General features: G+C 42.0%; 1 long non-coding RNA gene across 2 annotated transcripts; it reads left to right on the top strand.

Annotated features, from left to right (window-relative positions):
• The first annotated feature begins 6 nt into the window (after nucleotides 1-6).
• Nucleotides 7-1,815, top strand: LOC115290128. 2 transcript variants are annotated; one of them, XR_003907976.1, is made up of 4 exons: nucleotides 7-106; nucleotides 275-364; nucleotides 554-667; nucleotides 1,080-1,815. It is a non-coding gene; the product is annotated as an uncharacterized LOC115290128 (long non-coding RNA). The 2 variants fall into 2 exon arrangements; XR_003907975.1 differs by lacking the exon at nucleotides 7-106 and having other exon boundaries at nucleotides 115-364.
• The last annotated feature ends 9,790 nt before the right edge of the window (nucleotides 1,816-11,605 follow it).

Genomic DNA, 11,605 nt, shown 5'->3' with positions numbered 1-11,605 from the left:
GCCTGCCCGGCGTGGGCGGGCGGCCCGGCTGCACCGGACCGTGGTCCCGCGCAGGGTTCTCTCGCCTCCGGCCCGCGCCCAACCGCGGCCAAGTTTAGATGGGAAGGTGTGACGGCCTCGAGGTCCGCGGAGGGTGGGACGGGGAGAAAGTAGCTCCTGTTCGCGTCTGAGTCCCTGAAGAGCAAAGTTTGGTGTGGCTGTATCACGTCCCAAACCTAAGCAGGTAGTGTAGTTTTAATTTTCAAGACAGCCAGTGCCCCCGGTTTATTTTTAGAAGCACCTGCACACAGAAGATACAGCCGAGAACCAGAGACCTTCAGAGATTGCGGGGAAAGGGTGGCCCCGAGGAAAGCACCTGAGAAAAGTGAGCCTTGCTAGATTTGATAAGCGACAAAAGGGCAGGCCTGGAGGGCAGCCCGGAGGTTGGGGAGTGGGTAGGGCGTGGGAAGCTCTGGGGGAAAAACACGCTGAGCCGCTGCTCAGCAGCCGGAGTGGAGGGCGTGGGAAGCTGGTAGAGCCCAGTATTAAAGCAGTGGTTGACCTTCTTCACCAGAGACGCCTGGATTATCAAAGACCCGGGCGGGGACAGTGCAAGCTGTGAGCAACCTTGCAAAGGAGAGGTGGCCAGAGGGTGGAGTGTGAACAAGATCCATCCTGCACCTGAAATGTAAACACATGATTGATGCGGAACTTCTTTAGTGAACCTACCCAAAGCCCCACCCTGAGTGAGACCCAGATTGTGAGCATTGCATCCAATCTTTGTGAACACCAGTTCCAACTGTTAATATCTGTTCAAGAAAGCACGTGGACATGGAGAATTAATTTTCTGTTCTCAATAAACCGTCCACTAGGCATTTCCAAAAGCTTTAACCAAGTAGGCGAAGGCAACTTTGACAATACTACTTTGCTTCAGAAGTGCTTTCCTAATATCCATAGGCACCACACCTTCTGACCACTAGTGTTCCCTAATGCCTGGTGACTCCTGAGACACTAGGTCTTATCATACCTCTTAAGGATAAAGTAAGTGTAATCAAATAATAGGCCAATTACAGTTATCTTTTCAATTCTTTTGCCTACAGTAAGATTGCATATTAAGTTCTCAAGGAAGTTGTTTACTCTGAGTAACTACTGAGTAGAAGATGTTGGAAAATGACCATCCTTCGCCTATACAAATAGTCTTCCAGTTGTCTAATTTTTAATTAAAACATCAGTGACCTGTGCGTATCACTTAAATTACTCCCATATGAGCGCTTATCATTGGATTCTTCTAGCTAGACCTTACCATAAGGCTCTATTATCTTGAGAATTAAACTCCTGATTATAAGTGTTATACCATTCCTGCTTTTGCCTGTTTAAGGAACTTGCTAGAGACCCAGACTCCAGGCTTTCTTCAACTTGTCCACATTTGGAGAATTGTTTGGCCTCTTTAATCCAAACATGAGAATAATTAGTCCAGGATTCAGAGAAGCAGACCTAATAAACTATCCCAAATAGGAATCAGCTCTACTTTCTTTCTCTGCCTTTTTAATGGGGGGGAAAGCCAAATTCTCAGCATGAGAACCTGTAATGGCTTCACTGTTTTGTTCACTAGGATTATCATCTGTGCAGATAACTTAGCATTGGCATCACTAACAGACTTCTTTCAAAGGGAAAAGACATTTCAGTAGGACTGAAACTGTCTTTAAGGTTTCATTTGTTCCATTTTGGCAGGGCCAAGCTAGCTAATCCTTTTGAAAATGGATTGATTTTCATGTAAGGGCCTGATTTGCCATATGGGTTACAGCATAAATAAAAGGGCTTCTGCAATTAACTGCCCACAATGAATGAAATATTTTGTTCTTTGTAATATATATACATGCAGATGCCAAATCTGATGTCTCTGTTTTCCCTATTCCAATGCTCCTCAACTTTGCTAGAAGTAACACTAATGATCACACTTTCTTTGAATCTGAGAAAGAGCTTCCCTCTTCTGTGATTAGAAGCCTCCTTAGAAGTCATCTAATCTTTTCAATTTAAGAACTGCTTCTATAGGCTCTACCCTGTCTGTACTGCTACTTGAATACCTTTAGTAAAAGGAATCAGTGCTTCCAAAAGCAACCTGCCTTGTTATGAAATAGTGCTAGTGAATGATCAAAATAACAATAATAAAAATGATAGTAATATCTAACATTACCTAGTGCCTACGAGGTGGCAGGAACTGAGCCAAGTATTTTCCATGTTATTATCTCATTTAATTCTCAACAACAACTTGATGACATAGGTGTTGTTATCGTCATTTGTGGAGGAACAGACAGATTAAGCTGGTTCAAGGTAATAGCTGAAATTTGAACAGGGATAAGACATGAAGGCCAGATTCTCAGCCACCCATCTGTACTCTGCTTTACAGTATAGTTTTTAAATTTTCTCTTGGGGTGCTTGGGTGGCTCAGTCAATTAAGCATCCAGCTTCGGCTTGGGTCATGATCTCACAGTTCATAAGTTCGAGCTCCGCACTGTCATTGCAGAGCCCACTTCAGATCCTGTCTCCCTCTCTGGCCCTCCCCCACACCCACTCTCTCTGTCTCTCAAAAATTAATTAAAAAAATGTTTTTCTAGGGCACCTTAGTAGCTCAGTTGGTTGAGCGTCCAGCTTTGGCTCAGGTCATGATCTCGCGGTTCATGGGTTCAAGCCCCCCATCAGGCTCTGTGACAGCTAGGTCAGAGCCTGGAGCCTGTCTTCAGATTCTGTGTCTCCCTCTCTCTCTGACCCTCCCCTGCTCACACTGTCTCTCTCTCTCTCTCTCTCTCTCTCTCTCTCTCTCTCTCCCTCTCTCTGTGTCAAAAATAAATAAAACATTTAAAAAATTCTTTAAAAATATTTTTCTGTTATGCTGAGCCCAAATCTGCCTCCCTGTTATGCATTTAGAGTCAATGATTATTAAATTCTAGTGGTACAGAGCACAGAGAAGAAAAGGCACGGTGCCTACCCTCAGAGTTTACAGTCTCACATGACTGAGAAGCACAAAGGAGGGGCAGGAATGCAGACAAAGATATAGGAAGGTTGCTAAAGGTATATCTTGAAGATAGTGTTAGAGTTAGCCAGAGAAATAAAGGGAAGCTCATGCACTCCTGGCTGGCTACTTAGCCCTAAGGCCCTTAAAGCACCCACCCACGTGATCATCACACAGTGGGGAGAAGGTAGAGGCTAAGATGGACAGTATATCCAGTCCACCCTTCACTTAGCCCATCCTTCATGGGTCTGTGGCTTATGGATTCTTTGGTCTCTGTACCAGCTCTCAGTTTTACCCTGAAGACTCCTGTCTGAACTACCCGTCAGATCCACTTTGGCTTACTGACTTCATAATCACCACTCACATCTCAGTACGCCAACAGCTCTGGAAGAGGAACACCAAGCAGGCCTTAGCTCAGAAAAGACGACAACCAGGCCATCCATCAGAGGAGGAGAGTCAGACTAAGACATATGTGAAACAATGACAGAGATTTCCAGGATGTCACACAGCCTAGCCTAGCAGAGCTCTGAGCCAGGCTACCTGGATTCCTATCTTGTCTCTGTCCCCTCACTGAATGTCCTTGGGAAGTTATTTCAAAATGGGCTGTTATGGAGTCAAAACTAAAAATACATGTTAAAGTCAGCTGTGCCTTACCACAGTAAGCCCACAAAGTATTAATTGCTATTATTTTGAGTATATTTTAGATTCTTCTTTACTTTCTTTGTATAAGTGTAACAATTTTTTTACAATGTTATATTAGTTTCAAGTGTACAATATAGTGATTCAACAATTCCATACATTACTTGACGCTCATTACCACAAGTGTGCTCCTTAGACCCATCACCTATTTAACCCAACCTCCCATCCCCCCACCCCATTTCAGAATGCTTTAAAGGGTGACATTTCATGGGGATAAGAATGGAGATCTTATTTAGGAAACAAATGCAATAACATGTACCAGAGAACCTGGATTAAGGCCGGGGATGCTGAAGACAGAAGAGAAAAAACATAAAGATCTTTGGAAAGTGGAATTGAAGGTTTGGTGGGGTAAGGAAGCAGGAAGACAATGGGTGACAAATAGGCTTAAACAACTGAGAAGGTCCCAAGAGGGTGATAGCATTTGCCATAACAAGAGGTATGAGGGGTTTTTGGAAGAGGGTTTTTACGTTGGATCAAAGTAAATGACTCTGTCTCATATCTGTTAAGATTGAGATGCTCAACTGGAAATGTAAAATTAGTAACAAAAAATAGAGTTGAGGGGCACTTAGGTGGCTCAGTTGGTTAAGCTTCTGACTCTTGATTTCAGCTCAGGTCATGATCCCACAGTTTGTGGGGTAGAGCCCCTGCATTGGGCTCTACAATGATGGCGGGGAGCCTGCTTGGGATTTTCTCTCTCCCCCTCTCTCTGCAGCTCCTCTGCTCTCCCTTTCTCTCTCTCTCTCAAAATATATAAACATTAAAAAAATAGTGTTGAAAAGATGTCAGGGCTCATTTTTAAATTTTGAGAGTCATAGTTTAGGAATATTATCTATTACATGCCAAACACTGTATTAGGTTCTGACTGTGACATAGGGCGTGGTCCCTGGATTCAACTTGGGGCTACAAATTCTCAGATAATTTCTTTACAATGAGATAAGTCCTGGGGCAGGGCAGCAAAGCCAGAAGGAGATATTAGATACTCCTTAGGCTAATAATTGAGCTCTTCTTCAAGCCAATATACGTTTTTAGATTTTCTTCCAACAGGGGCACCTGGGTGGCTCAGTCAGTTAAGCCTCTGACTTTGGCTCAGGTCATGATCTTGTAGTTCGTGAGTTGAGCCCCACATCAGGCTCTCTGCTGTCCGCACAGAACCTGCTTGGGATTCTCTGTCTCCCTCTCTCCCTGCCCTTCCCCTGCTCTCTCTGGTGTGCATGCTTTCTCTCTCTCTCAAAAACAAATATATTTTTAAATTGCATACTCCACATTTATTTACAGGAGGTAGAGCTCTGCGTGGGGAGTAGGTGGAGATGGAACTCCTCAGGTGTCAGCTTTCAACTCTCACTCTGATGTTCTGAGCAATTCAGCTCTGCTCCCAGATTTGCATATGTCCCAGTACTGTGTTTCTCAATGCAGGTTTTATTAGCATCTTGGGTAGGACAATTCTTCCTTGTGTGGGACCGTCCTCTATTTTAATATTGCTCCCAGCCACACTGACATCAACAACAAAAATAGCCACACATATTTCAGGATGTCTAGGGTTGGGCTGGAGTGGAGGATGGGGGAGACTGGATTGAGAATGTGTGCCTATCATGTCCCTGGGAGAACTGTCACCCACATTGAACTACTTATTGTAGTATTCCTTTCTATCACCATATCATGTATTTCCTGAGAGAAGTTCTGATATGTAAAATATTGTCTCTCTTATTTCCAATACTTAGCACCCACGTGGCATTTCACTGCCCTCTGTAAATCCACAACCAAGATTCCACCTGCCCTTGATCGCAGTTCCTGGGATCACATCGGAGGGCACTGGATCTAGTCTTTGCAGGTTATGGAAGTCCTCACAGAGGAAGGAACCTCTAGGCTGAGACTTAAAAAGACAAGTAGAGGGGCACCTGGGTGGCTCAGTCGGTTAAGCAGCCGACTTTGGCTCAGGTCATGATCTCACAGTTTGTGGGTTCGAGCCTCGTATCGGGCTCTGTGCTGACAGCTCAGAGCCTGGAACCTGCTTCTGATTCTGGGTCTCCCTCTCTCTCTGACCCTCCCCCACTCACACTCTGTGTCTCTCAAAAATAAATTAAAATGTTTAAAAAAAAAAAAAGACAAGTAGAGACTTAGCCAGGCAAGAAGCTATACTCCATACCAAGGGTACAGAGAATATGTTCAAAGAAACTAAAGCAGTTCCGTTTAAGGAGAATAAATGAAGCTACAAGGGTAAGCAGGGACCAGTCCATTAAGGAGCACGTAAATTGTGTTGAATACTTCACATTTCTTCTTGAGAACAAAAGGTGGGTTTTCAGCACAAGAGTAGCATGGTCTCATTTGCTCCTTAGAAATATGTCACCAGCTGCAGGTGGAGAATGATTTGGAGGCAGGTGGCCAGACTGGAGATGAGCTGGGAGAATCGTTAAGAGACCGTTGCAGCAGACCAGGTGGGAGAAAATAATGGTCTGAATGAACATATGGACTCGGCATCAACATTCGGTGATGTATTGGAAATTGTGTGTTGAGATGAATTCTCTTAGGGAAAACAGGTGGCATAGGCAGAAAGCAGGTTCCTAGAAAACCCCAACATTTAGATTGTGAGCAAAGGCAGAGAATCTAGTGAAGGAGGCTAGAAAGGTGGGATCCGTTATGTGGAAATGGAATGGTGTGGTAGCCATAGGTGTGTCCACATAGGAGTTCCTTCAAGGAAGCACCTACTGGAAGGAGTGTGAATCACTGACAGCTTCCAGCCACCACGACTTTGGGATCCATCATGGCACTCATGCAGAGGTCTCAGTCTCCTCAGATGCTCCCAACAAAATGACTGAGCACAGCTGGCCATTCCTGCCCATGCAATTTCCTCTAAGGGCAACCTTTGTTCAGGGGCACCCCAGGAGCCAGTCTGAGTGCATCCCTGCAGACTGAGGCTCTACCCCGTCCTTCTTCCTCCTTTCTCCTCTTTCCCAGGTATTAAGCCGTGCATTGCAGACTGAGAGTCTTCCCTCCTACTCCTGCCCCCTTCACTCTTTATCCTTCACAGGTGCATCTTAACTTCTAATTCAATTTTGCCATCTGCTGAACTAGTACAACTGATACAAATGAAACAAAGGAGGGAATTTTAAGAGAGTAACCAAGCTGTGTTAAATGCCAGAAAGAGACTGACAAAGAGGGAGGCAGAAAAGTGTCATCAGATCTGTCATTATAGAGGTCAATGTCAGTCTAACTACTGAAGTTCATAGTCCCTGTTCTGCTATTGTGTCTCTTCTTAGTCATATTCTCCCAGATCCTCTTCGGTTTGGTCCTACATCATAGTCTTCATACATCTCGTCCATTATATCTCATCCAGACTCCTTCATTATTATATTCATTTAATTTGTTAATATATTTTAAAAATTAATTTATTTTTAAGTAAAATTTTTTTAATGTTTATTTATTTTGAGAGAGAGAGAGAGCGAGCACCCAGGCACCAGCTGGGGGAAGGCAGAGAGAAAGGGAGAGAGAGAATCCCAAGCAGGCTCCATGCTCAGTACAGAGCCCCACACTGAGCCCGATCCCACAACCCTGGGATCATGACCTGAGCTAAAACCAAGAGTCAGATACAACTGACTAAGCCACCCCAGGCGCCCCTATTAATATATTTTTAAACTCTGGCACTAGGAGGTGAGTTCAGTATTCCAAATGCAGTCTGGTCAATGTTGACTATAGGAAGATTATAACTATAATTATCTGAACACTATGTTATAGCCTAAACTTTGACTCCGCCTTTTTTTTAATAGCTACAGCAAACTCAGGGCCACTGTACTGCTCAACACCAACAGATGCTATTCAGATGCTAGAATTCTCAAGTCCAATCTGGCCACTGGGTCCTGATTTTAAAATTCATATTTTGCTCCCCTCCAAATAAGATCTTCAGAGGCATTCCTGAAGCCTCATTGCCATAAAATGCCAGCGACAAGAAACTTGGTCTTATGCATCCTACTGTAAATTTCCAGATATCATTCCTATCTTCCAGATATCATTTTCTCATCACCAAGCATACAAAACAACACAAACAACAAAACAAGGCACAGAACACCTCTAGCCAATATTGCTACCAGGTGAAGTGTTGCAAAGGCAAACAAGTTAGACAAGATCTTAGAACCTTGTTTGGACAGACAAGAACTTCCTATCTGCTTGAGAAGCCAGGAGTTCGAGGGGGTCTCTTTGGCCAGCACTGTACTTAATACCTTTTTAACTCAACTAATCCTTCAGGGGTACAGGCTGTGTGAAAAATAGACAACGAAGTATCAAGGAACTGCAAGAAAGTACAAATGGGAAACAGGCTGGGTAAGAGACTAAGAGATGCTAAAATAATGTTATTGATGAAACTCCTGATTATATTCAACTTTTATCCCATGATACATTGGAGCATAGTGTTTCCTGGCTCCGTTTTACATAATATCTAGCCTATAGTTCCCCTTAGATACTCTCATTGCCCTGTACTTTAGTTCCCAAATATCGAGTGAGGCCACTATGGGGCCAGATCGAGTTGGTCCAGAACAAATGTGTTTATATACACTTTTTCCAGAGTAGATTACTGCCCAAAGTGTTATCCTGCTGGCCTTTTTAAAAACAAGCTTTATTCTAGGAACACCTGGCCCAGTTGTTTAAGCATCTGACTCTTGATTCTTGGTTTTGACTCACGTCATGATCTCATAGTCGTGAGTTCAAGCCTCGGATAGGGTTCTGTGCTTCAGTGAGGAGCCTGCTTAGGATTCTCTCTCTCCTTCTTTCTCTGCCCCTCCGCTATGCTCTCTCTCTTTCTAAAAATAAATAAGTAAACTTAAAAAAAAAGAGAAGCAGCTTTATTCTAGTAACCCTTACTCCCTTAGGAGGACTCTAACCCCCACTCCCAACAAAACTTATAGTATAGCAATCTGCTTCTAGATCTAGAAAGTTCATCTCTTTGGTTTAAACCTCATATGGAGGTTTTCTTGATCAAAACACACCAAGCAAATAGAGGTAAAAGCGCAGTTAAGTAATTTAAATAGAGTTAAATAAATTAAACAAAGGAGCTTTCCATTATTCCTACCCCCTGCTCACAGTTCAAGGTGATGTGAAGAGAACCCAGGTCTCTGCCTAAGACATGAATCCATTCGCTGGGTCTGAGCTCATAGCAAAGCCCATCTGGATGGAGCAAAGCATGTTTCTTCTCAGTATTAGAGCCAAACTTCCTGCCTGGAATTTGATCATGTTGGTTCCTTAAAGACACTTTTAGGTGGCTCACTTGGTTAAGCATCTGACTCTTAACGTTGGCTCAGGTCATGATGATCTCATGGTTCATGCATTCAAGCCCTGTATTGGGCTCTGCACTGAGCATAGAGTCTGCTTGAGGTTCTCTCTCTCTTTCCTTCTGCCCCCTCCCCTACTCTCTCCCTCTTTCTCTCTAAAATAAAAAATAAAATATGTATGTATGTTTAAATCAGGACTCAATTATGAACTTTCCTAGCTAAGCATCTGATACCATCAGAATGGTTTAAACATGTATTGATGGAATAACAAAAGGAAGGAAACTCATGACAATTTCCCTGCCGCTTTGTATTTTACTTACAAATAGCTAAGCTCCTCTGTGAAACTTGTGAATAGCCTTTTACGAGCATAAATGTGGCACCCCATTAGGCAGTCTTTCTCTATCTCAACCTCAAAACTGATAACTGGGCACCAATATCTGAAAATGTTGATATGAACTTTTAAGGCTGAAAAGTATAACACTCTAAGTTGCTGGTACTGGTATTTAGGGTTTACCTCTTACCCACCTCTTCGGTCATTCCAATAAACTCAAAACACCCTGTCTGCAAATCTGAATGCAATGTTTCTGCTACATGGTGCAAATCTCTTAATTAGTCTCTCTGGCCCCATTTTCTTCCTCTTCTGATAATACTACAGCTGGGCAATAAACATGTTTCTTAAGATACCAACAATGGAAATATGGAAGTCCTGAGGGGAAGCTAAATTTGGAATGAATGAGCTCGCTTTTAGTAGGTTGAGTTTGAGGAGATGAAAGGGCATTAAGGAGGAGACATTACAAGGACAGTGACAGATTTAGAAGTGCAAGAGGGAATTAGATGTGATGTGTAAATGTGAGTCCTATAAATAAAGATGGTAGAATTAATCATGAGATCTATAGGTGAAAGTTTGAAAGTGTAGAGCGATGGTGAGCAAACTTTCTTTTTCTTTCTTTCTTTCTTTCTCTCTTTCTCTCTTTCTCTCTCTCTCTCTCTCTCTTTCTTTCTTTCTTTCTTTCTTTCTTTCTAGAAAGGACCACTTAAAAGAAACAGAATGTGTTTACAAACCTTGTGTTTAAGATGTTCAAGTAAAAATAATGTTACTGGCTTCCATAACAAGACCTTACACTGTGGGATGATTTATTGAGATACGAATATCTATTCTTCTCTCAGGCAGTGTTTTCTAGCCTGTCCTAGCTTGATATATTTGTGATGTGGAACTTAAGGTAAAGGGACTGTAGACCGAGTGGAGAAATGAGATGAGAAGAGGAATAATTTAGCTAGGAAGGAGTTAAGTCAACCCTCAGGTAACCAAAAGCCCAATCAACTAGGTCCTAGAGAAAGAGTTTGGGGGTTTATATATAGAGAGAATATAATGGAACCCAAGTGTGACACTGTAACCATAAACGTGTTCTTTGATGTTCTTTGAGAGCTATAAATAAAGTTGGAATACCTTTTTTAAAAATTACTGCATATTTTTATATGTGATACTGAGCAGAGTCTGAGGCATGTGGGACCCCAGAACTTATTAGAATTCCAAGAAGGATGCCAATGAGAAATTTGGCAGTGGTTTTAAACTGCTAAAATGTTATCTATTCATACTAAGAAGTCATGACACCGAAACAGCTTTCAAATCTTTTTTAACTTAAATTTACATTGCTTTTTAGCGTTTATAAATGTTTTCACATTTATATCTTCTTTTATCATTGGAATGAATGATTCCTTAAATTATTATCATCCATAATTTACAGATGGGGAAATTGAAGCTTAGAGAAGTACAAACCGGAAAGAGATCAGACCTAATGATTATTTCCACTCAATTGAACACCTACTGAGTCTTGCTTACTGAGATTCAGGTTGTGCTAGATAGTGGGGACGAAACAAAGATTAAAATGTCCGTGCAATCTCCAGCCAATGTATCATTCTTTCTTTACTCTTCCCCAGTTCTCTCTGAGACAACTCATATCTCCCGTAAGCCTGAGCCAGGCTGCCTCATAACGAGATCCAACTCTGAGCGTCACCGACACAAACAGCCCCTTTACAGGAAGAATCGACTCCAGGGTATGCTGACAGTTCCATGCCTGTGATGTAGTCAGCAAAATTGCAAAGATAAGGAAGATACGGGAACTCTTACATACTACTGAGTGGAAAATAAATTGGTACAATTACATTAGAAGGCAGTCTAGCAACATCTATTAAAACGAAAGATGCCCTTATCTTACAATCCAACAATTCCATTTATCTCTATGTATATGTAAGAAACTCTCCTTTCAATGAATAAGGAGTCATGTAAATGACTACTCAGTGAAGCATCCTGTATCACAGGAAAATAATTGGAAACAACCTAAATGTTCATCATCCTGAGAATGGTTAAGTAAATTGTTGTATGACCACACAGTGGAATACTGTATCGTAGTTAAAATAAATGAACTAGAACTAGAGTTATAATATGCCTCAATCTCAAAAAATAGAATATCTAGTGGAAACAAAAGAATTCCAGGAGACCCATAAGGCATGCTAGTATTTACATTAACTTTAGACCCATGGAATAATAGTACATATTTCTATGTGTGAGAAACATTTAAAAATACTTGTAGTCATAATAACTGCAAATTTAGGATAGTTGTTACGTCTGCTGAAAAAGAAGAATAATGATAGAGTATGCAGA

The sequence above is a fragment of the Suricata suricatta genome, chromosome 4 (assembly GCF_006229205.1).
Source record: "Suricata suricatta isolate VVHF042 chromosome 4, meerkat_22Aug2017_6uvM2_HiC, whole genome shotgun sequence".
In the NCBI taxonomy this organism is placed as follows: domain Eukaryota; kingdom Metazoa; phylum Chordata; class Mammalia; order Carnivora; family Herpestidae; genus Suricata; species Suricata suricatta.
This window is presented reverse-complemented; position numbering and strand designations above follow the sequence as displayed.